Below are 12,651 nucleotides of genomic sequence, written 5' to 3' on the forward strand. Positions count from 1 at the left end.
AAAAAAAAAAAGTATTATGGCCACGCCCCCAGACACACAGGAAGGCGGCCATATTGGATTGAATTTTAAAAACTGCTGAGTCAGCGTTTGCACACACACACACTCCAATCCAAACCAAATTTTAAACACTTATTGACCCTTCCTATCTGGACGCTTTAAAAGGGAAACTTTGACAATCAGCCTTACAGCGCCCCCTAGAGAACGATAACAAAAATTGAATGGGAATTAAAAAAATACTTTGCCAGAAATGATTGAAACTTACCAGAAAAGTCCCTCATGTGGTCCCGATCAAAAAACACAAATGTAACCATGTTGTTGTTTTTACGCTGTTGCCGTGGCGATGGCAACCCCTCCTATGGGGAGGGGTCCGACGCCAACTTTGTCGGACAGCCACGAAATTCGGTACAGACGTGCGTCACGTCAGGGCAAAAAAAAAAAGTATTATGGCCACGCCCCCAGACACACAGGAAGGCGGCCATATTGGATTGAAACTCCTGATGGCAGATGGCCATATAATCCAAATAACGATTTGACTAAACTGTGAGCTACTCATGCAGCTCAAATCTAAACACTTGCGAAGCACTCAGGACAAAAGCGGCGTGCGTCGGCGGGTCAGCTCAACGGCCTGTCGGCCGGCGAGGGCCTACAACGCCGCTTGCGGCTTTAATTAGGCCCGAGCGCCTATTCTAGGCGTAAGGGGCTATTGCTTTTGCAACGCAGAAGACAAGTTGACGAGCGTAGCGAGTCAACCCTCGACAAAGTTGACGAGCGCAGCTCGTCAACCCTCGGCATCCAACTTTGCCATGCTGTTGAGGACGACCAACACACTCACGCACACACACACCGACACTCAACAGCACACACACACACACCGACACTAAACAACACAAATGCACACACACAGAGATCCACAAACACGAGTTGACGAGCGCAGCGAGTCAACTCGTGTTTGTAACTGTCTTCCGATGGTTGACGAGCGCAGCGAGTCAACCATCGGGCGACCAACACACCCACGCCCACACCCACGACACTCAACAGCACACACACACACACCCCGACACTAAACAACACAGACACACAGACACACACACACACACACAAACACGAGTTGACGAGCGAAGCTCGTCAACTCGTGTTTGTGTGCCCCCACAGACGCGTAGCCCTCGTCGAGACCATTCCAAAAACGTATTTTGTGTAGAAATCGCATACTCAGAAAAAAAGTTATATTGTTTTTGCAAAAATTCTTTATTAGGCCCGAGCGCCTATTCTAGGCGTAAGGGGCTATTGCTTTTGCAACGCAGAAGACGACAAGTTGACGAGCGCAGCTCGTCAACTCTCGACAAAGTTGACGAGCGCAGCTCGTCAACCCTCGGCATCCAACACACTCACGCACACACACACCGACACTCAACAGCACACACACACACACACCGACACTCAACAACACACACACAGACATCGACAAACACAGTTGACGAGCGCAGCGAGTCAACTGTGTTTGTAACTGTCTTCCGATGGTTGACGAGCGCAGCGAGTCAACCATCGGGCGACCAACACACCCACGCCCACACCCACGACACTTAACAGCACACACACACACCCCGACACTAAACAACACACACATACAGACACACACAAACACGAGTTGACGAGCGCAGCGAGTCAACTCGTGTTTGTGTGTGTCTGTGTGCCCCCACAGACGCGTAGCCCTCGTCGAGACCATTCCGAAAATGTATTTTGTGTAAAAATCGCATACTCAGAAAAAAAGTTATATTGTTTTTGCAAAAATTCTTTATTCTTTATTCTTTATTCTTCTTTATTCTTCTTTGTTCTGCTGTTTAAACGGCAATTTGACCCCCTGAACATGCTCGAAAACTCACCAAACTTTGAACCAAGCTCAGAACCGGCGAAAAATTAATTATTTTATGTGTTTTAAAATTGGGCATGAAAAAGTGGCGCGCTAGCGCCACCTACAAAAATCACAATGCATTGTGCCTATGGGGGGTCCGACGCCAACTTTGTCGGACAGCCACGAAATTCGGTACACACATGCGTCAAGTCAGGGCAAAAAAAAAAAAGTATTATGGCCACGCCCCCAGACACACAGGAAGGCGGCCATATTGGATATAATTTTAAAAACTGCTGAGTCAGCGTTTGCACACACACACACTCCAATCCAAACCAAATTTTAAACACTTATTGACCCTTCCTACCTGGACACTTTAAAAGGGAAACTTTGACAATCAGCCTTACAGCGCCCCCTAGAGAACAATAACAAAAATTGAATGGGAATTTAAAAAATACTTTACCAGAAATGATTGAAACTTACCAGAAAAGTCCCTCACGTGGTCCCGATCAAAAAACACAATCGTAACCACGTTGTTGTTTTTACGCTGTTGCCATGGCGATGGCAACCCCTCCTATGGGGAGGGGTCCGACGCCAACTTTGTCGGACAGCCACGAAATTCGGTACAGACATGCGTCAAGTCAGGGCAAAAAAAATAAAAATTATGGCCACGCCCCCAGACACACAGGAAGGCGGCCATATTGGATTGAAACTCCTGACGGCAGATGGCCATATAATCCAAATAACGATTTGACTAAACTGTGAGCTACTCATGCAGCTCAAATCTAAACACTTGCGAAGCACTCAGGACAAAAGCGGCGCGCGTCGGCGGGTCAGCTCAACGGCCTGTCGGCCGGCGAGGGCCTACAACGCCGCTTGCGGCTTTAATTCTTTTTCTTTTTCTTTGTTCTGCTGTTTAAACGGCAATTTGACCCCCTGAACATGCTCGAAAACTCACCAAACTTTGAACCAAGCTCAGAACCGGCGAAAAATTAATTATTTTATGTGTTTTAAAATTGGGCATGAAAAAGTGGCGCGCTAGCGCCACCTACAAAAATCACAATGCATTGTGCCTATGGGGGGTCCGACGCCAACTTTGTCGGACAGCCACGAAATTCGGTACAGACATGCGTCAAGTCAGGGCAAAAAAATAAAAAAATTATGGCCACGCCCCCAAACACACAGGAAGGCGGCCATATTGGATATAATTTTAAAAACTGCTGAGTCAGCGTTTGCACACACACACACTCCAATCCAAACCAAATTTTAAACACTTATTGACCCTTCCTATCTGGACACTTTAAAAGGGAAACTTTGACAATCAGCCTTACAGCGCCCCCTAGAGAACGATAACAAAAATTGAAAGGGAATTAAAAAAATACTTTGCCAGAAATGATTGAAACTCACCAGAAAAGTCCCTCATGTGGTTCCGATCAAAAACCACAATCGTAACCATGTTGTTTTTACGGTGTTGCCGTGGCGATGGCAACCCCTCCTATGGGGAGCGGTCCGACGCCAACTTTGTCGGACAGCCACGAAATTCGGTACACACATGCGTCAAGTCAGGGCAAAAAAAAAAAAGTATTGTGGCCACGCCCCCAGACACACAGGAAGGCGTCCATATTGGATTGAAACTCCCGATGGCAGATGGCCATATAATCCAAATAACGATTTGACTAAACTGTGAGCTACTCATGCAGCTCAAATCTAAACACTTGCGAAGCACTCAGGACAAAAGCGGCGTGCGTCGGCGGGTCAGCTCAACGGCCTGTCGGCCGGCGAGGGCCTACAACGCCGCTTGCGGCTTTAATTAGGCCCGAGCGCCTATTCTAGGCGTAAGGGGCTATTGCTTTTGCAACGCAGAAGACAAGTTGACGAGCGTAGCGAGTCAACCCTCGACAAAGTTGACGAGCGCAGCTCGTCAACCCTCGGCAAAGTTGACGAGCGCAGCTCGTCAACCCTCAGCATCCAACACACTCACGCCCACACACACGACACTCAACAGCACACACACACACCCCGACACTAAACAACACAAATGCACACACACAGAGATCCACAAACACGAGTTGACGAGCGTAGCGAGTCAACTCGTGTTTGTAACTGTCTTCCGATGGTTGACGAGCGCAGCGAGTCAACCATCGGGCGACCAACACACCCACGCCCACACCCACGACACTCAACAGCACACACACACACACCCCGACACTAAACAACACAGACACACAGACACACACACACACACACAAACACGAGTTGACGAGCGAAGCTCGTCAACTCGTGTTTGTGTGCCCCCACAGACGCGTAGCCCTCGTCGAGACCATTCCGAAAATGTATTTTGTGTAGAAATCGCACACTCAGAAAAAAAGTTATATTGTTTTTGCAAAAATTCTTTATTAGGCCCGAGCGCCTATTCTAGGCGTAAGGGGCTATTGCTTTTGCAACGCAGAAGACAAGTTGACGAGCGTAGCGAGTCAACCCTCGACAAAGTTGACGAGCGCAGCTCGTCAACCCTCGGCAAAGTTGACGAGCGCAGCTCGTCAACCCTCAGCATCCAACACACTCACGCCCACACACACGACACTCAACAGCACACACACACACCCCGACACTAAACAACACAAATGCACACACACAGAGATCCACAAACACGAGTTGACGAGCGTAGCGAGTCAACTCGTGTTTGTAACTGTCTTCCGATGGTTGACGAGCGCAGCGAGTCAACCATCGGGCGACCAACACACCCACGCCCACACCCACGACACTCAACAGCACACACACACACACCCCGACACTAAACAACACAGACACACAGACACACACACAAACACGAGTTGACGAGCGAAGCTCGTCAACTCGTGTTTGTGTGCCCCCACAGACGCGTAGCCCTCGTCGAGACCATTCCGAAAATGTATTTTGTGTAGAAATCGCATACTCAGAAAAAAAGTTATATTGTTTTTGCAAAAATTCTTTATTCTTCTTTATTTTTCTTTTTCTTTTTCTTTTTCTTCTTTGTTCTGCTGTTTAAACGGCAATTTGACCCCCTGAACATGCTCGAAAACTCACCAAACTTTGAACCAAGCTCAGAACCGGCGAAAAATTAATTATTTTATGTGTTTTAAATTTGTGCATGAAAAAGTGGCGCGCTAGCGCCACCTACAAAAATCACAATGCATTGTGCCTATGGGGGGTCCGACGCCAACTTTGTCGGACAGCCACGAAATTCGGTACACACATGCGTCAAGTCAGGGCAAAAAAAAAAAAAAATTATGGCCACGCCCCCAAACACACAGGAAGGCGGCCATATTGGATATAATTTTAAAAACTGCAGAGTCAGCGTTTGCACACACACACACTCCAATCCAAACCAAATTTTAAACACTTATTGGCCCTTCCTACCTGGACACTTTAAAAGGGAAACTTTGACAATCAGCCTTACAGCGCCCCCTAGAGAACGATAACAAAAATTGAATGGGAATTAAAAAAATACTTTGCCAGAAATGATTGAAACTTACCAGAAAAGTCCCTCATGTGGTCCCGATCAAAAAACACAATCGTAACCATGTTGTTGTTTTTACGCTGTTGCCATGGCGATGGCAACCCCTCCTATGGGGAGGGGTCCGACGCCAACTTTGTCGGACAGCCACGAAATTCGGTACAGACATGCGTCATGTCAGGGCAAAAAAAAAAGTATTATGGCCACGCCCCCAGACACACAGGAAGGCGGCCATATTGGATTGAAACTCCTGACGGCAGATGGCCATATAATCCAAATAACGATTTGACTAAACTGTGAGCTACTCATGCAGCTCAAATCTAAACACTTGCGAAGCACTCAGGACAAAAGCGGCGTGCGTCGGCGGGTCAGCTCAACGGCCTGTCGGCCGGCGAGGGCCTACAACGCCGCTTGCGGCTTTAATTCTTTTTCTTTTTCTTTTTCTTCTTTGTTCTGCTGTTTAAACGGCAATTTGACCCCCTGAACATGCTCGAAAACTCACCAAACTTTGAACCAAGCTCAGAACCGGCGAAAAATTAATTATTTTATGTGTTTCAAAATTGGGCATGAAAAAGTGGCGCGCCAGCGCCACCTACAAAAACCACAATGCATTGTGCCTATGGGGGGTCCGACGCCAACTTTGTTGGACAGCCACGAAATTCGGTACACACATGCGTCAAGTCAGGGCAAAAAAAAAAAAAAATTATGGCCACGCCCCCAAACACACAGGAAGGCGGCCATATTGGATTGAATTTTAAAAACTGCAGAGTCAGCGTTTTCACACACACACTCCAATCCAAACCAAATTTTAAACACTTATTGACCCTTCCTACCTGGACACTTTAAAAGGGAAACTTTGACAATCAGCCTTACAGCGCCCCCTAGAGAACGATAACAAAAATTGAATGGGAATTAAAAAAATACTTTGCCAGAAATGATTGAAACTTACCAGAAAAGTCCCTCATGTGGTCCCGATCAAAAAACACAGCCGTAACCATGTTGTTGTTTTTACGGTGTTGCCGTGGCGATGGCAACCCCGCCTATGGTGAGGGGTCCGACGCCAACTTTGTCGGACAGCCACGAAATTCGGTACAGACATGCGTCATGTCAGGGCAAAAAAAAAATGTATTGTGGCCACGCCCCCAGACACACAGGAAGGCGGCCATATTGGATTGAAACTCCTGACGGCAGATGGCCATATAATCCAAATAACGATTTGACTAAACTGTGAGCTACTCATGCAGCTCAAATCTAAACACTTGCGAAGCACTCAGGACAAAAGCGGCGCGCGTCGGCGGGTCAGCTCAACGGCCTGTCGGCCGGCGAGGGCCTACAACGCCGCTTGCGGCTTTAATTCTGTTTGTTTTTTCCTCAGCATTTCAAACTATTCATGTTTTTGGAAAATTTGAAAGCATTTTTAATAAATTGTCTGAACTTTCGGGCATTTCTTTCCCTGTTGCTGACATTTTCCAGAAAATCAATTTATTGATCAAGCAAACAATGAAAAAAAAGAAGCTGTGATTCTAAAATAAACTAACATCCGTCCTCAATGAAGGTGAGTCTGTCACTATGTGTTCTACCTCACCTGTGCTCTGGAGCCTTCACAGCTTCTGACCTGAGCACCTGCTAATCAGTGAGAAGCTACCTGAGAAATGTGCTTAAGCATGCCTGCTGGAAAAACGAGAGAACAGCACTAAAAAGAAACATGAGGAGGAGGGAGAGGTCAAGGCAGTGTGAAGGAGAGAATCCAAATGACGAGGAGGAGAGGAGGAGAGGAAGCGTAGCATTTTGGTCACGGGAAACGATGTGAATGTTAATGTCAGAAACAGAACGCTTCCTGCATGAAGACAGACCGTCCAGACTCGTTCCCTCGACCCCGGAGTCTGACCTCTGACCTTTCAGTTGTTTGGGCCAGACTGTAGTCAATGATTAAAGAGCCTGCTGGGGCAAAAGGTGGAAAGTGGGGGAGGGAGGCGTGATGACAGACAAGTAGGGAGGGAAAGGAGGGAGTGATGGAGGGGGGGGGGGGGGGGGGGAATTAAAGGACCTGGCGCAGATTAAACAGTGTTCTGTGCCTTCATGCTGCTTTTTGAATTATACATCTGCTTTCAAAGATGATTGAATTGGAGTGATTAGGTGGTGATCACTGCTTGTATAGGTGTGTAAGTGCACGTGCGTGTGTGTTGTCTATGTGCACGTGCATGTCAACAAGAGCGAAAGAAGAAAATCTCTCCAGGGAGCAACACCCCCACTCCACTTTCACTTTCATCGTTTTATTGAGTTTCCTGTGTCTCATTATCTGTGAGGTGTGTGTGTGTGTGTGTGTGTCACACATGGGAAGATTCCCCAGCCCCCCCCCCCCCCCCCCCCCCCTTCCTGGTCCTGACTCCCGTTGCTGTGGAGACGGTGTTAGCCACACACTCACTCCTTAGTGATCATTTGGCAATATATTGGGTGTGGGGTAATGGATTTGTGTGTGTGTTTGTGTGTGTGTATGTGTGCGTGTGCGTGTGTGTGGAGTGATTACTGTTTGATTCGTCAGGGTAGAAGGAGTGGAGATTAGTGACTCCAATAGAAAATCATCTTAATGAGACGACCGTCAACAGGAAAAGAAGGAATAAACATCTGTGCTAGCTTCACACGTGGTCACCCCCAGCACCCCCCCCCCCCCTCTGCAGACCCCCTGGTGATAAATGGAGCTCACCTTAAATTTACTGTCTTTCCTCACTTACTCGTCAGCTGATCACTAACGTTGCAGGGAATGTTGCAAGTCATTAAATAAACGAAACCATCTTTTGCTGTTTTCCAACAATAAGGCTGGAAATATTCTGTGTTTCTAGTTTTCACCAAATCCCATGAAAGTACTAAAAGCATCACTTTATTAGTCTCTGTGTTTTCACTTCCTCGTGCCGTCTGGGCACGAGGAAAACAGTTCAAGGATACATTTAGCCCTGCATGCATACACCGTTCCCTTTCTGGAGAGTATTTAGAGGAGTATAATTGTACTCGCTAGAATAACTTCTAATATTCATCATAATGTAGGAAAGCTCACACCTGAGCAGTCGTTTCTTTGTACAAAGGGAGAAGCTGTTATTGAGTCAGAAGATCAGTCTGTGGTTGGTTTTAGTCTTTTTGTTGTCAGCAGGGAAAATAAAGAAGATCATGGGATTCATCTTTTAGCGTTTCGTGTAGAAGCTCTGCAAGCTGAGATAATTCCTCTCCACTTCTCACAAGGTCACAAGGTCAAACAGGAATGTCTGCGTGAAGATAGAGGCTCTGACATCTGTGCTTCTATTCCGTGCATGAAGTCACCTCACACACACACTCACACAGTAGCCGTGGCCAGTCAATAAGGTGGGATCGCCGCGTTGTTGACGTGTGTGTTAGCCTGCCGTGTTTATTGGCTGATGTGGTATTTTCGGGGGTTGGGTAGCGCCGGTCGACTTGACCTCTGCATCGATTTCTATGATATGTGTTAGAGCTACAAGGACACTGTGGCTTGTGATTTATGGCAGATGTCACGTGAACACGCACACACACGCTCACTTCTCAGTCAGCCCCAGGCTGCCGTTGGATAACAGCAGGACAACACGCACAAGCAAATCCTAATAGTTCAGACTGCGAAGGAGGAACAACTCCACGTGAACAGGGTTCACGCTTCACAGACACTCAATCCGAAGGCCCGTAACGCCGCCGTAGAACGCTTTAATGTGACGTTTGTCTCCAAGTCTCTTACTTTTTGCTTCTGTCATTTTTGTTTTATTCATTTTGCTTCTTACTTAAGATGCCAGGTGGGCTCATTCTTAGACAAAAGCCAGAATTCAGTTTGTCCTTTTAATTTTCTTCAGTAGGTGTGTGTGTGTGTGTGTGTGTGTGTGTTATGTGTGTTTTTAGCGGGTGGAGAAAATGCTGCCATGCAAACACATGTTTTTGTGTTTGTGCGGCCTCACTGGTATTTCTATTCTTTTTGTATGTGGGGAGTCTTTATGTATTTATGCAGGAGGCTGAAATGGGTGCTGCCTCAAAGGAAGCTGCTGTCAGGCTCTCTTGTGTTGTTAAGTGTGTGTGTGTGTGTGTGTGTGTGTCTGCAGCTGTATGCACGTTTGTGCTCGCGAGCCTTTACCGATGAAAACGGGGTCGCGGTGCTCCACCTCAAGGGCGCTGTTATTAATGAGATGAATAAAAGACCATGACAACAGCTTGATAACACAGAGGAGATAAGAATCCACGCACACACACAAACATCACGTGGGCCAAGAAAAAAAAGAATAAAAGTGCAAAACAACCATAATCTATTTTTTATGTTTTCTTCCCTCCAGGGACGGAATGTAGAAGAAAAGAGATGAATAAAACAACGAGTTTGGTAAAGTCTCAAGCAGAAAACAAACTAGTCAGCGAAAGAAGCAAGTGGTCAAAGAGCTGGTGTCACTAATGAGCTCTTAATTAACATAGGAATCACTTAAAGCATGTGCACACACACACACACACACACACACACACACGCCGTCTCTCTCTCACTCACTTTCTCTCTCATAAGTAAACAACCTGCTCTGTGATGTTTACATACATTTAGAACAAGAAGAAGTCTTTTGATGTGAGTTCTCACATGCAAGCACACACACACACACACACACACACACACACACACACACACACACACACACACACAGTGTACACTGGCATTTATCCCATGCCAGCAGATTTTGACCTAAGGTGATAACGACGACTGGAAACTCACACAAATGCACAATTGCACGCCTCTTGCTGAACACACACACACACACACACGCAGAGTAAAACTGTAATAAGCAGCGTAATAAGCAGCAGCTGACAGGACGATCAGCCAAATGAAAGTACAGCAAAGAAAATATGCTAACATGAATACCTTTTACAGGTAGGTGGACTAATTTACACACACGCACACACCCCTATAGTGTGTGTGTGTGAGAGAGAGAGCGAGAGGGAGCTAGAGAGAGAGAGAGAGGGAGCTAGAGAGAGAGAGAGAGGGAGCTAGAGAGAGAGAGAGAGGGAGCTAGAGAGAGAGAGAGGGAGCTAGAGAGCGAGATCCAGCCCCACTGGTGTTGCACCATCTGTATGTTCATGAAGCATGTCAAAACATTATTGATTGAATGTGTGTGTGTGTGTGTGTGTGTGTGTGTGTGTGTGTGTGTGTGTGTGTGTGTGTGTGTAAGCAGCCGATTAACAGTTAAATGGCCATTTTGTCAGGCTGGACATTTGTTTTTCACAATGCAGATGTGTGTTGTGAGGTGTCACAGCAAAGGTGTTGTGTGGATGTCGCTCTCTCTCTCTCTCTCTCACACACACACACACACACACAGAGGTCATTCCTGCGTGTGTGTGTTTTAAGCGTATTTTATTAGCTCCTTCTGATTAGCCAGACATTTGTTATATCCTGAACACGATTGTAATGATATGAACAGTAAAGTTCCTTTTGCACCTTCTTTGAATCAACAGAGCGTTTAAGCTGACGGACTGTGAGACGGATACGTTTCCTGTTTCCGTCCTCAAAAGGGAATACGGTGGCTGCTGCCGACCACCTTAACCACATTACAATTCACTGTGAAACTAAAATGCAATCAATAAATCAAAAAGATGTCAAATATGTTGTACACACACACACACACACACACACACACACACGTCACGCAGGCACACACAGTTACAGAATATATGTTTGCTCACGTGTGATCTCTCCCCTCCTGGTTCCGCTTCTGACTGCATTTGCATAATCTGCATAATGAGGCTATCTTTAATTGCCAACGCCCAGGTAAGGGATCATGTGGTTAAGTGGGAGATCTTAATTATGTAAATAATTGGCCTGACCACAACAAGCTGCTCCCCTCTGCCACCCATCTGGAGGGCGAGAGAGAGAGAGAGAGAGAGCGAGAGAGAGAGCGAGAGAGATTATACTAGTGTGAAAACACAAATGGATGAAAGAAAGAAGGGAACATAAAGAGAGAAGGAAAAATTAGGAGGAGTGGGATTATAACATAAGATTGGAGAAATGTGTCTGGGAAGAGTGATGCATGATGGGATAAATAAGAGGAGAATAATATAGTATTCTGTATGCGTAATCCAGCGAAGCGTTACATGGAAGTAATTCTTGATTCGGTGGAATCTCCCAAGAAAAGGTGGATGTGAACATTCAATCATTCATGGAAAGGCCAAATCGAATCAAGTATTGATTTGAATATTAACTCTAAAATCCTGCCTGAGATTATTCCACAGAACTATGTTGTTGTCCTTGATAACCACAAGCTCTGCAAACTAATTCTGAAAAACTAGCATGCGCACCGTCCTGCTGCTTTGGACTTCCTAGAATGTAAAATACTTATTAATCTACACAAAAAATAAAAAATAGACAGCAACAGAATAGAAGGTTTTTGTAATCGTCTAAGGTGAAGTTACCTTATTGTGTTAAAAATGTAAACTTTAGCGTTTTTAAGGTGCAGCTGCAGGATGTGGGTTCTTAACTCTGTAAACTCCTCAGTGATCCCAGAATGTGGGCAAAACGTCTGCATTAGAAACAGACATCAAAGGTGAAGAAAAGTCAAATCATGTGGGCTCCAGAACTAATGTGTCCAGAAACAATGTTGTGCATAGAGTTAATAATGCACAAAAACACTCAAGAATTGGTTTAAAATTAATATTAGAAAATGTAAAATGTCAGATGTTCATAACTAAAAAAATTAAATGTGTTCCAAAGCATCAAAGCATAACACGCCTAACTCTAAACACCCGGAATTTAACATTTACTCTCAAAGCAATGAAAATGTATTATTTACTTTAACCTATAACCCCTAATGTCTTACCCCCCCCACACACACACACACATGCACACACATAAACAAACACACGCCTGCCACTGTAGCCGCTGCACAGATGGTAAAGGCAGCAGCCTCTTCACGCAGACAAAGGGAAGGTAATTCTCTCTGCAAGACGTGAACAGAGCTGGAAAAGAGCGCCGCACATTAACACCCCCCTCCCCGTCGCTCCGTCTCCGCCCCAGGCCGGCAAACATCACAGGAGTAAACTGCCAATGTGTGAGCATGCGTCTCTGTGTGCACAATCTGCACGTGTGTGTGTGTGTGTGTGTGTTGGTGAAATAGGCTTGAGGAGGCGAGGCAGGAAAAATAAGAGAAGGTAGGAGAGGGAGAAAATGAGGGAGAATTAAAATGAAAAAGAGAGGGAGCGTGTAGAGAGGGAGGAGGTAATAAACAGGATTAGTGCTTATCTTTGCAGCACTGTATGTGCGTGCGCGCGTGTGTGTGTGTGTGTGTGTGTGTGT

The sequence above is a fragment of the Brachionichthys hirsutus genome, chromosome 5 (assembly GCF_040956055.1).
Source record: "Brachionichthys hirsutus isolate HB-005 chromosome 5, CSIRO-AGI_Bhir_v1, whole genome shotgun sequence".
In the NCBI taxonomy this organism is placed as follows: domain Eukaryota; kingdom Metazoa; phylum Chordata; class Actinopteri; order Lophiiformes; family Brachionichthyidae; genus Brachionichthys; species Brachionichthys hirsutus.